The sequence below is a fragment of the Fukomys damarensis genome, unplaced genomic scaffold (assembly GCF_012274545.1).
Source record: "Fukomys damarensis isolate Sample0158 unplaced genomic scaffold, DMR_v1.0_HiC HiC_scaffold_4, whole genome shotgun sequence".
In the NCBI taxonomy this organism is placed as follows: Eukaryota; Metazoa; Chordata; class Mammalia; order Rodentia; family Bathyergidae; genus Fukomys; species Fukomys damarensis.
In genome coordinates this window covers 10492258-10504470 of record NW_022900916.1, presented here as the reverse complement: position 1 = coordinate 10504470, position 12213 = coordinate 10492258, and the positions used below count along the sequence as shown (strand labels likewise).

The 12213-nt window shown below is 41.6% G+C and overlaps 1 long non-coding RNA gene across 2 annotated transcripts in view; it reads right to left on the bottom strand.

Moving 5' to 3' along the window:
• Positions 1 to 2382: 2382 nt before the first annotated feature.
• Positions 2383 to 12213, bottom strand: part of LOC104869034 — a 38431-nt gene continuing 28600 nt past the window's right edge. The window contains exon 5 of one of the 2 annotated variants that reach the window (XR_782170.2): positions 2383 to 3835. This is a non-coding gene — a long non-coding RNA (uncharacterized LOC104869034). Of the gene's footprint in view, positions 3836 to 10587; positions 10902 to 12213 lie in introns of those variants that run through there. The other variant, XR_782169.3, reaches the window with a different exon arrangement.

The following is a 12213-nucleotide window of genomic DNA, read 5'->3' as shown; positions in this document are numbered from 1 at the left end:
GGACGAGGACAGAGAGACGGGAGGCACCTTTCTTCTCAAGTTCCTTGCTTTCTTTTTTACAGAACCTCTTCCTTTTATACTCTCCAGCTGCATGGGAGCGAGGGCTGTACGGGAGCGAGAGTACGGCCCACACATTCCAGAGGGAAACAGTAACAACCATTATGGGTTACATCTGCTAGGCAATAGATCAGACCACCAGCTGAACTAGCCCGTTGCTATAGCGACGGCACGTCCACACTGCTCGGGTGAATCATAGGTCAACATGGCTGCGCTCATGTCGTGCTGGTTTACAATGCTCTCCATACCTATCAGTTTTATGTTATTCTTCTTTGCATCAACTAAGAGTTGTTGGGTCAATTTCTCATGATTCCCTACTGTTTTTAAGAGACCTCTCTTTTCACGGTCACTGACTGCAGTTTTATCTTCTATATCTGAGATTTTATCTTTGGACTTTTTATCCGTTGCAAACACTCTCAATGGAGTTTTTGATCTCCTGGATATCTGTTCGAATCTGCCCTGTGGATTCCATTTCTTTCTTATATTGGGCATTTATTGTTTCCAATTCTTTCTTATGCTGGGCATTCATGGCTTCTATCGTGGTCCTGAGCTCATCTATTTTCCTCTCAGTTTCTGTTCTAGAGTCTCGAATTATAACTTTCATTTTGCTTGTCATCTCTATGATTATCTGGGAAATTACTTCTGTTTTAAATTTCTCTAGAGCCTGATTGATCAGTTTTGTTACTTCCTGTGCTTTGAGTTCAGGGTGTCCTGATGATTCACCATCAGACTTTTCATCCTCATTTGCCCCACTGTTTGCCATTGGTGAACTGGAAGTCTGTCCCTGTATCTTGCTTAAGCATTTTCTCGTTTTTACTATTGTTGTTGGGTTGTCCTTAGTTTAACCTTTAGGTTATTACTCAAATATTCCTGATATAGTTGGGCTTCAGCCCATGGATCTCTAATGACTCACAGACATTCTTCATAGTACCAAAGAAAACAGCTCATTGAATCAATCACAAGTATCCTAATTGATACAATCAGCACCACAGTATGATCAAGCACACCTTGCAAATTGACCACTTGTGGTAGTCATCAGTCTAGCACCTTCAAACCATGTGAATTAAATTAAAATCAAGAAGAAATCCAAAATATGTTTGCAGTGAATAAACTTTTCAATAAGGATATTTACCATTTAGGATGGGGGCTTAAGACAGAGTTAGGACAAGAGGAATAGAAAAGTAAAAGAATTAGAGAAGGTTTAACATGAAGCCAGAAGACGTAGAATGAGCACACAATTGTCAGTAAACTGTTAAATTCAAAAGGGATAAACAGAATAGAAGTATAATTAACCCTTGAGTGAGGTAGAATGACATAAAAGAACATAAAGAAAAGAAAAAAAAATAAAAGAAATCTGAGGACAGGAGCAGAAACAAAAAGGGAGATGAGGGATAATACAGCAAGAGACTGAGTTGGAGAAAGAGGACAGAAAAAATTTGCAGAGTGGAATGAAGAAAAGAAAGGAAACAAATGAGTTTGAACGGCCTCTTTCAGACTGTATCACTGCTGTCATAATATACAACATGCACAGCCATGTGCAGAGCCGAGTCCCCTGATCTCAGCCAGCTGGTGGCAGAACCCCACGACGCAGACTGACCTCGGGCTGCAAGGCCCAGACTGAGTTCCCCGACCTCCTGCATGGCTGAACTCCACTCAGTTCTACTACAGGTTTCCCCCACCCCTTCTTTAAAGATGTTCAAAGTTGGGAGCGCCAGAAAATACCCTTTCTGACCACCTCTGCCTCTGCGGAGTAGGTCTAAAGACTGGCACAATCAGGTCTGAAAGCGCAACGGGGAGGGTTGGGGGGAAGAGGAGCGCCCGCTCGCCTACCTTTCTGGCGCTGAAGATGGCGGCAGTGGCGCCGGCAGAGGAGGGCGTGGCCAAGCAGGCTCTCTGGCGCTAGGGATCTCACCACTCATCTTTATTTCAGTGTCTCCGGTCATTTTGTTGGCTAAATGACGTTCGTTAGGAGGCCTCATAATAAAGGTCTTTTTTTGAAATATTTCCTGAATATCTTCAAAATAGTTTTTCTGAAGCCTTTCCTTCGAGGTCAGTTTGTTTAGACATAAAACCTTTGGTTCACATATTATTTTCTCTCTTGGCATAAACCATGGCCATTTTATTAGTAGTACAAGTTTGCAATACATAATAAATACATTTATCATGGCGAAATGGTACATGTGCATATTGCATCTTGATCTTTTTTAACCACTGCTGTGTTTTAAAAGTAATTTACTTTTTTCTCTAAGAAATTTTTTCTAAATATCCAAAGGATTTTCTTTAAATTTCAAAAAATTTTATAAATATATGTCTCAGCGAAGCCTTTTCTGAGTTTTCCTCAGGTAGACAATGTTTGATTTCAAGATGAAATTTTGAAGTTTCCTGTTTAAGGTAAGTTTTCTTGAATTGGTTTTTAGCATTTGCTCTTTTCCATTGATTGGTTTTCTTTTTCAGGAACTTCTATTATACATATATTTCAACTTTGTTGCCTACCTTCTACGTACAATTTTCTCTCATATCTTATCTCTTTATTTCTTTTTATTTTTAAATCTTCCCCGTTTTAATCTCCTTTTTAAAATGAATACATGGTGCTTGAGTTGTAGTGCAGTCGTAAAGCACATGTCCTGGGTTCGATCTCTTGCACAATAAAAATACATATGTCTTTGTTTGATCTTATATTCCATGTAGTTTAATTTTAGTTTCTGAAATGATTTTTTTAAATATCTTATTCTTTTCTGAGGTAATCCATTAACAATATTTCAAATATTCCTATTTTCAAACACCCCATTTTTCCCCACCCCGTGTTGTTTTTCATAGATTTTAGCCCTTCCTAGCCTTATTTTGGCTTGTTTTAAAATATTAGATTACAATTTTCATCTTTTTCAGCATGTCCTCCTATGCTTTCACTGTCTAAAAAATGTTATTCTACTCTTTTTAATACTTTTTTTTTCTGATAAGAATATTGTAAGAATTTTGACCATGGTCTTTTTTTCTGTTGCTCATGTTTAAGTAAAATAAAATTGCCTTGTATTTTTCCAAAGAATAGATGGCCACAGATAGCTTTTTCTGGCTTCACCTTTTAGACTTCACTGTTTTGTTGCTGTGTGATAAGAAATATGTCCTTCATGCTTTCTAAAACATATTCCTGTGTACGCTCATTCCTCTTCATTTCCTCTTCCTTTGTCCATTTGTTCCTTTTTGTTCATTTTGACTCCCAGCACATTTTCCTCGTAGGCTCAGTAGGAGAAGCACAGGTAGAAGAGAAGGTGTGCAGCCAGAAAGCCAAAGCCAACCCTGCTCCCTGTTTGGGAACCACTGCCACCCTCCCTGGAGAGCCTGCCCCCTTCCATGGGATCTGGATGGTGCCGTCAGTGTCACCTGATAATACAAAGGGATAATACATTAAGGGGTGATGCAATAAATGAACTTTCCTGCAGTTGAACGACAGTCTTTCTTTTGGGGTTGATGAGGCATGGGTCGCCATTCTCTTAGCCCCCAGATGAAGTCTATTTGCAGTGGGAGAAAAGGGGACTCAGGATGAAAAGAAGCCAGGATGATGACGGAAACCTTGGCATCTGGGTGATGCAGCTGCACCTGCGGACTTGGCCCTACACGAGGCAGTGAATTTGTTTTTCACTTGAGCTCTTGTGAGGTGGATTCTGATGTTGCAGTCCCAAAAATCAGAGTAACACAGTTGTAAACATGAAAATGCATGCACCTAGCCATTTCTCAAATGCTTCTCTAGTAGGGCTTTTTTTCATCTTCAAGAGGATAAAGGCTAGGAAAAAAAACACAGTAAGAAAGGTGAAAGAAATTACTTTGCCTCTGAGCAAGAGAAAAATTTAGCTAAAACATTTTTAGTCTTTTTAAAAAATAGTGCACTAAATAGGTTTAACATGTAGTTTATAAATAAAAGGAAAGGAAGTGATTGGGTTAGTGAGAATAAATAGTACTACATTTTTATGGGCCAGGGCTATTGGGTTTGAGAAAAGTATAGATCACTATGGGCATGGAATAGAGTCTGTCAAAGTCACTGGTGGAATTTTTTTTTCAAAAATGGCCCCCACGACCTGCTTGGGACAACCCTGATAAATGTAAAAGCTCGAGAACCACTACTGTAAATGCATACCTTAACCTTTCAAAAATTTCATGTATTTCATATCTTGCTTGCCTTGTATTTTTCAATGATAAAACTTCAGTGTCCTTTTTCTGTTGTTTCTAAATATATCCATTCATGCCATCACCAGGAGGTTTGACCAATGCTATGATTTTTTTTTTCCAACGGATTACACCTAGTGGTAACAAGAACTTGGAGAAATTGTGCAAGGTCAAATCCAAAATAAAAATTAACAGTGCCCAGTACACCACTGATTAAGGTGATTTATGATAATATCAGAGAAACAGTATCTTTATCTTGAATAAGAAAGTGATCAGAAATCTGACCCAGATAAATAAGTCAGCATTAGCTTTAATTAGCTCCTGATGTGATTCTTTAGATACCAAAGCCACTCGTGTATAAGCGCCACAGATGCCAGACCCTGAGGCTCTGACAGCAGCCTCATCTTCCACATTAGGGTGACTGAAAGGGCCACCGAATGCTCTCTTAGTCCAGAAAAGAACAGGGAGGAGAGGCCCAGGCAGTCCAGAAACTCATCTTGTACCCTCCAGGGACTGCACAAATGAGCTGTGGGGAATCAGCTGGATGTCGGCGCCACTGAGGAGCCATGGGAAGGAAACTGTCAGTGATTCCATTCATGATCTCCCACACGGAGCTCCATGGTTCTTCTGACTGCTGGGAGAGAGGGAGATGGCCAGGAAGGGGCAAGCCCTGGCATCTGATTTGCTCGTGTTGCTCGTGATTCTTTACAAGAAAATGACTTTCTGTCCTTTTCTCCTTAAATCTCTGAAATCAAAGAGGAGCTAGTTCCTGCTCTGGGTGAAGGAGGGGTCCCCAAGGTTGGCTATCATCCCATGTTTTGCTTACTTTATTCCAGAACACTACATTCCCTTCTCCCAGATTTGACCTCCAATGTGCTGAACTTGGCTACTTCCCACGCACCTCTAGAATCTGGCGAAAAGTCAGAACTTGGGTCATACATTAGGAAAATAATTATTTGAATAACCTTCCCTGGTTTTCCCATACATTCAATTCCCAACCACTTCCTAGATGCTGGGGTGATTTGTAGCAAAAGTTTTCATATGCATTTACCTTAATTTGGTCTAGAAAGGGAACATCCTGCTGGGTTCCTTAACATTATAGCAGGAACAGGGAGCAAGTTTAGCCTCACAGAAGCCCTGTGAAGAATGAAGCACTCCTGCTGTGGTCCTCATTCTGCATATCAACAGTGGAGATTCAGTAAAGCTAAGCTAGTAATGGAGGGGCTGGCACTTGGAAGTCCAGTCCTTCAGCTATGACTCAATTCGAGGATGTGTACTCTGATATTTGGGAAGGTTATATCCTTCCCAGGTCATCCCAACTAGGTAAAGACCCTGAAGTTGACTGGCTAACTAGCATTCAGAACCAGAGGCATCTATGTCTGGAGTCATAGTAGGTAGGAGTCTGGGCCTGAGTCGCTGGAGTTGCTCCAGCGCTGCCCCATGGAACATGGAATGGCTCTACTCTGTCTTGTTCCTGAGCTCATAGCCACAAAGTGGGAAATGGATTGCACCTAATAGATCCACCTGATGCTTAGAGTTATCAGAAGTGGAAGGAGAGTCATGCAGAAAGGCACAAGGATGCAGTAAACAGTTGTATAAGAGACCTTAGTGTCAAGCATGGTGGCACACACCTGTGATGCCAGAGCTCTGGGAGGATGAGGCAGGAAGAATATGAGTTCAAGCCCAGCCTGGGCAACTTAGCAAATTAGCAAGACTGTCACAAAAAATAAAAAGAGCTGGGGATGTTGCTCAGTGCGAAGGGCCCGGGTTCGATCCCTAGTCAAGAGTCACAGAGACAAAGACAGAGAGCAAAAACCAAGCTACTTAGGGGCTTAGAAAACGTGATGCTGGAATTGACTGAGTGCAATTCTAGGCCCAAGGGTACTCTAGGATTAAGGGTGTGAGTGCTGCCCGCCCTAAGTAGTCTGAAGGGACAGAAAGACAGGTCCCTTGTTGCTTTTGCTGCCTTCTGCCACCATGAGCTGTTGCCCCTCTACTATTTGCCACCCTGCTTTGGAGCCAGCGGATTATGGATTAAAACCTCTACAAACTGCGAGCCTAAATAAACCTTGCCTCCCTTTAACTTGGGAATCAGGTGTTTTGTCTCAGCAATGAGAGGAAAGTAACCAACACAATCACCAAACCAGTACTAAAAAACATTTTTGAAGGATATCCTAGAAAGGGACAATAAAGCCAACAATGCCAAAAACTAATAGAATAAATACACCAGACAGGGTGAGTAGTTAAGCAGGAAGGACGGGGAAAAAATGAAATCACTAAAAGGAAAATAATTCAGTGACAGGAATAAGTCTCAATAATACCTCCCAATAAAAACTCGGTGTAAATTGTCTCAATTCCCCAATCAAAAGACACAAGTTGGCAAAATGGATCAAGAAACAAAGCCCAATGATATACAGTATACAAGAAACACATTTAATCCACAAAGAAATACACAGATTAAAAAATCAAAGATTGGAAAATAATATTCCATGTAATGGGAACTTGGAAAAAAGGAACAGCTGCCCTATTTTCACACAAAGTGGATTTCAACCCAAAACTGATCAGAAGAGGCGAAGAAAGTCATTACATATTAGGTAAGTGAACAATTCAACAGGAAAAGATAACAATTATAAACATACACCATATGCTCCAAACACCAGCACACACAACTTCATAAAACAAACATACTGGGCATGAAAATCACATAAATATCATCACAGTTATAATGAGGGGACTCAATACCTCTCCATCACAAATAGATCAACGAGACGGAAAAATCAACAAAGAAATGTCAAATTGAAACAAACGTATGAACAAATTGACAACAGATATCTATAGAGTGTTCCACCCAACAACAGAATACACATTTTTCTCAGCAGTACATGAAATTTTCTCCAAAATAGACCACATGCTAGCCAATAATGCATGCTTCAGTAAAAGAATTGAAATTATTCCATGCATATTACCACACGACAGTGCACTGAAACTAGAAATCAATGGCAAAAGAAACCACAGAAATGATGCAAACACACTCTGTTGAATAATCAGTGGGTTACAGAAGAGATCAAGGAAGAAAATAATTTCCATAATTAAACAATAATTCCAGTACAACATACCAGAACCTATGAAACACAGGTAAGCAGTTCAAAGTGTAAGGTTTGTAGCTGTGAATGCCCACATCAGAAAAAAGAGTGAGTTCAAATAAATAACCTAATGATTCAACTCAAGGTCCTAGAAAAGCAAAAGTAACCCAAATCCAAATCTAGTACAAGGAAAGAAATTATAAAGATCAGAATGGAAATCAATGAAATTGAAGCTAAGCAAATAATACAAAGAATCAGTGAACTAAAGAGCTGATTCTTTGAAAGAATGAAGGAAATACAGGAACCCTAGCCAATCTTAGCAAAAAGGGAAAGAAAAGACCCAAATTAGAAATGAAAAAGGAAAAATCACAATGGACCTGGCCAAAATCCAGAAGACTATTAATAATTACTTTGAGAATCTGTACTGTAATAAAATTTAGACTTTAGAGAGAAAAGGATTCCTACATGTATATAAACTACCAAAGCTGAACCAAGAAGAAATAAAAACCCTGAATGACCCAATTATCAGGCAATGAGACTGAAAAAGTAATTAAAAAACAAAAAACTATGTGCCAACGAAGAAAAGCCCAGGTCCCAATGGATTCATTCCCAATTCTACAAGAGCTTTAGGGAAGATCTCACACCAATATTCCTCGAGCTCTTTAATGAAATCCACAGGGAAGGAGTACTCCCAAATTCATCCTTGGAAGCTAGCATTACCCTGATTCCAAAACCAGGAAAGGACCTGTCCAAAAAAGAGAACTACAGGCCAATCTCTTCAATGAACATAGACACAAAAGTCCTCAACAGGATACTGGCAAACAATGCAAAAAATCATCCAAAAGCTCATACATCATGACCAAGTAGTATTTAACCCAGAGATGTAAGGTTAGTTCAACACATGTCGCGAACCAGCGACGCAGAGCACTGTCCCGCAGTGCCTCAAACCTGAAAGAGCAGCGGGGTGGAGATGGGGCAGAGAGAAAGGAAGGACGCCAAGACAAGAGTCTGATCAAGGCGACGTTTATTGCAGGCAGGCATCAGCCTTTTAAAGGAAAAGACCAAACTATTATGGGCTAGGATTACCATAGTAACCCCAATACCTGCTCCTATAGATAACATCAGATCTTTAACATAACAAAATGGAGTTAACAACACCTGACTCGTGTTTCTCCCGCGCAGGGTCAAAACAAGTTTAACACGTGCAGTCCCTTAAAAAGGAACAAATGTTGTCTTTCAAAAAGCCAGTGGGCCATGGCTGGCTTCCCACAAACACACACAAATCAATAAACGTAATACATCACATAAACGGGCAAGGACAAAAATCACATGATCATATCAATAGATGCAGAAAACCTTTGACAAAAATCCAACCTATATTCATGAAAAAACCTTGAAGAAAATAGGTATGGAGGATTTTATCTCAATCTGATAAAAGCCATTTAGGACCAACCAATAACCAATGCCATATTAAATGGGGAGGAACTGGATGATTTCCTTCTAAAATCAAGAACAAGGGGCTGGGAATTTAGCTCAGTGGCACCATGCCTGCCTGAGTTTGATCCCCAGTACCAAAAATAAAATAAAATCAAGAGCAAAGCAAGGAATGGTATAATTGAGAGGGTGAAATAGGAAGAAAATGGCTAAAGGGGAAGTGGGAAGGGGAGGAGAAAGGAAATAAGGGAAAAGAAAAAAATGTGAAAAAATGGAAATAAAATCTTCATAAATAGGGAAGGGTGAAGGGGGTGAAGGGAGGGCAGGGGTATGGGGGGAAAAAACAAGAACCAAGACACATCATGTAAAGGTACAAGGTCCCAGTTGTAAATGTAACTGTATTGCTCGCTTTAAATATACCAATAAACTTAATGAAAAAAAAGAGAACAAGGCAAGGACATCTGCTATAACCATGCAATATTTAAGTAGTAGGCCTGACTTTTTACACTTCACGTTACTGTCTTAAAGCACACAAACTTAATTATTATGTGGCCTCTCTTATACGACAAATCCAAAATACAAATAAAAAAACAAAATAAAAGATGATAGGAAACAGGGAGATAAATCCTTTGTAATTGAGAAGGGGAGCAAGAGACGGAAGGAAGAGGGGAGGGGCAGGGAATTAAAAAGAAGAATTAAAATGTTTTGTGCATGGGTACTAACTTCCCACAGGGAATGTGATCATTAGGCACTGTTAACATGCACTAACAAAATCAAAATGATGGTCCATACGTTACAAATGGCATAACTCCCCCAGCAGGGTCTAGGTGTGTCCCCTAAACAAATATATTCATATTTCTGTGGCAAAATGCAGTAACAATAAAAAGGGGGGTAAGTAAGAATATAGTTTCATGCCAAGTTTTCCTGCCGAATCAGCTCAGACGAGACTTTGCCCTCAGTGAATCACTAGGAATTCTCATTACAGAGTTTTCGGTCCTGCGGCCACAGACCAGTCATGCCTTCTACTTCAGGACACGAAAACCGTTGACCCAGGTGACCATGGGCCACCCTGGCATCCAAACCCAATAGGGACAAAGAGTTTAGCTGAACCAGAATTAGGGTGGGCACTCTGGAAGAAAAGCACAAATTCTAGCTACCCAGGATCAGTGCTCCTGAAGTGGTGTCTTCACCACTGAGTGTTTACGGATCATGAAAATAACAGGAAGGAGGTCACAGCAAAAAGCTGTTGTTGCAATTGCATCTGTCAACCAGAGTGGCACAGGACATTGATTGGTCACAGGTCCCTTACACTACAGACTCTGGGTAAGAAATGCCCCAAACAGGAAAAGGCTCCTATGAACCGGGGTGATTCATTATCTTTGATGTTAAGGAGTATGCAGGAACTGGCCTTGCTAGGTCAGAGTGACAATTTCTTGACCTCAGTTTTGCGACATCCTAAATCCTTTCTCACACATGAGCAGTCTAGCTGGAAAGGTTACAGCCTTAACTACCACACCATCCTGCCTTTGCCGCTTGTGGTCATACTCGTCAAACCTGTTGCTAACCAAGGGTAGCAGGCTGGTTCCGCACTGGGAAAGCGCAGGGAGAGAGATCAAGAGGGCTGGAGCTGCTTAGCAGAGCAGAGAAAGCCAGAGAGGAAATGTGATCATTTTACCCAGACATCTGCCCCCTTCCCAAGCTCCTTCCCTAAATGCTGTTTCTAGTGCGAAGACCTTGGCCTAGAAAGGACACTGAGAGCCACCCCCAGGAGAAAGAGCTTCTGCATACAGGATGAGCAGGGCAATCCTAATCTTTGCCCCGGAAAGCAGAGGTCTGTGAGAGTCAATGGCCTTGGGTCTCCATCTTTTAGCTTATTCATTCATCAGACGCTCACTGGGTAGTAGTACCTACCTTGTACACAGTGTGTGCAGAGATGGGACTAGCTATGGAACAGACTGCCCTCTGCAGACCTGCTCCTCGCTGCCCTTCTGATCCTGACATCCTCACCCCGTCTCCTGCTGGGTCCTGCTGAATCCAAGTGGCTGCTCCACGTCATAAAGCCTGCAGGATCTTTGCCCTAAGGGCTTGGACCATGTAGCACTCCTTGTTGGGCATTTTCTGCTTCCTGCTGTCCAACGGCCAGCTGCTCATTCGGGTCTCTATCCTTTCCTGGGGTGGGGGGTGAACACTGATCAGAGGAACCTCCCAGCCACCTGTTCTCCATCACCTCAGTTGTCATCTTTGCACGCATTGCTACCAAATGCCTTTCCTGGTCTGTGCTTGTTTTCTCCCTCTATTGAATCAGTCATGCTGTCAGGAACCTCATCAGCTTCGCAGCCTGCTCTATCTGCAGTGTTTTAAATGGTTCCTGGCACATAGCACGTCGTCTATGGGCATATTTATTAAATGCATTAATTAACAAGAAGTTGAGGTTCATTTGGGGATTACGTCTGCTGTGCTCTTACTGAAAGCCTATGATTGTAGAGTAGAGAAAATGCACAAAGGAGGGTCATGTCTGAGATGGCTAGTGTTCCAGCAATATCCATCCTCCCATCTGTGATAACGGAACTTCTGGGTTTCAGCTAAAACTGTGCCCGCTCAGCTGGAGTTTGGCTCCTCCCAGCTTGCTTTGTGGCATGGATCTGTCAATGGAACAATAGAGGGACTGGTGCACTGTGTCTGAGTTAAGCCCTTGGCAGAAGTGGACAAAATCTCCCCAGGACTTGTCCCCCTTCCCGGATCACGTCCAGATTGAAACCTTTGGCCCCAGAGCAGGAAACTGTGTGTTGAGCAGAGCTGCCTGGCTTTGGGCAGTTTACTTCTGAACTGTTATGGTTGGAACAATCAGTGTCCATCTTGTTTGAGTCATGGAATTTGAGGGTTTCTTAATTACAATAAATAGGCCAGAACCCTTTTGAGTGCTACATTTTTCATCTTTTTCAACAGAGTACATTTGTTCTACCTGATCTATTTCTCCTGAAACTACTACCCAAAAACTGCCTTCATATATTTTGGGGTTTTTAAATTTTATTTTATTCTTTTTTCTTTTCAAGTCAGTTCCTGGGTCCCACACAGTACTGTGTTTGGGACCTTTCACTTGCAGAGGTGAACGCCTCCCAGGAGCCAGTACCTGTGCTATCAGACCTTGTTTAGTTCTTCAATACCTCTGAGGATCTCCTGCCATTGTTTTGATCTTACCCAAAAGGAAGCAGGCTCAGAAAAGCTAAGGGTCTACCCATGGTCACACAGTTAGCAGGTGACAGAGTTGGACCTTGGAAGCTTACTCTTTGCAGTCCTCTGAAACCCCATCATGTATCTACACTGTCTGAGGATCTACATCTGGGTTGTGAGGTTTATTTTTGTTGGACATGGTGATGAGCACCTGTAATCCTAGCACTTGGGAGGCTGAAGCAAGAGGATCACAAGGCCCAGGCCAGCCTGGACTACAAAGAATGACCTCATCTCAAAAAAAAAAAAAAAA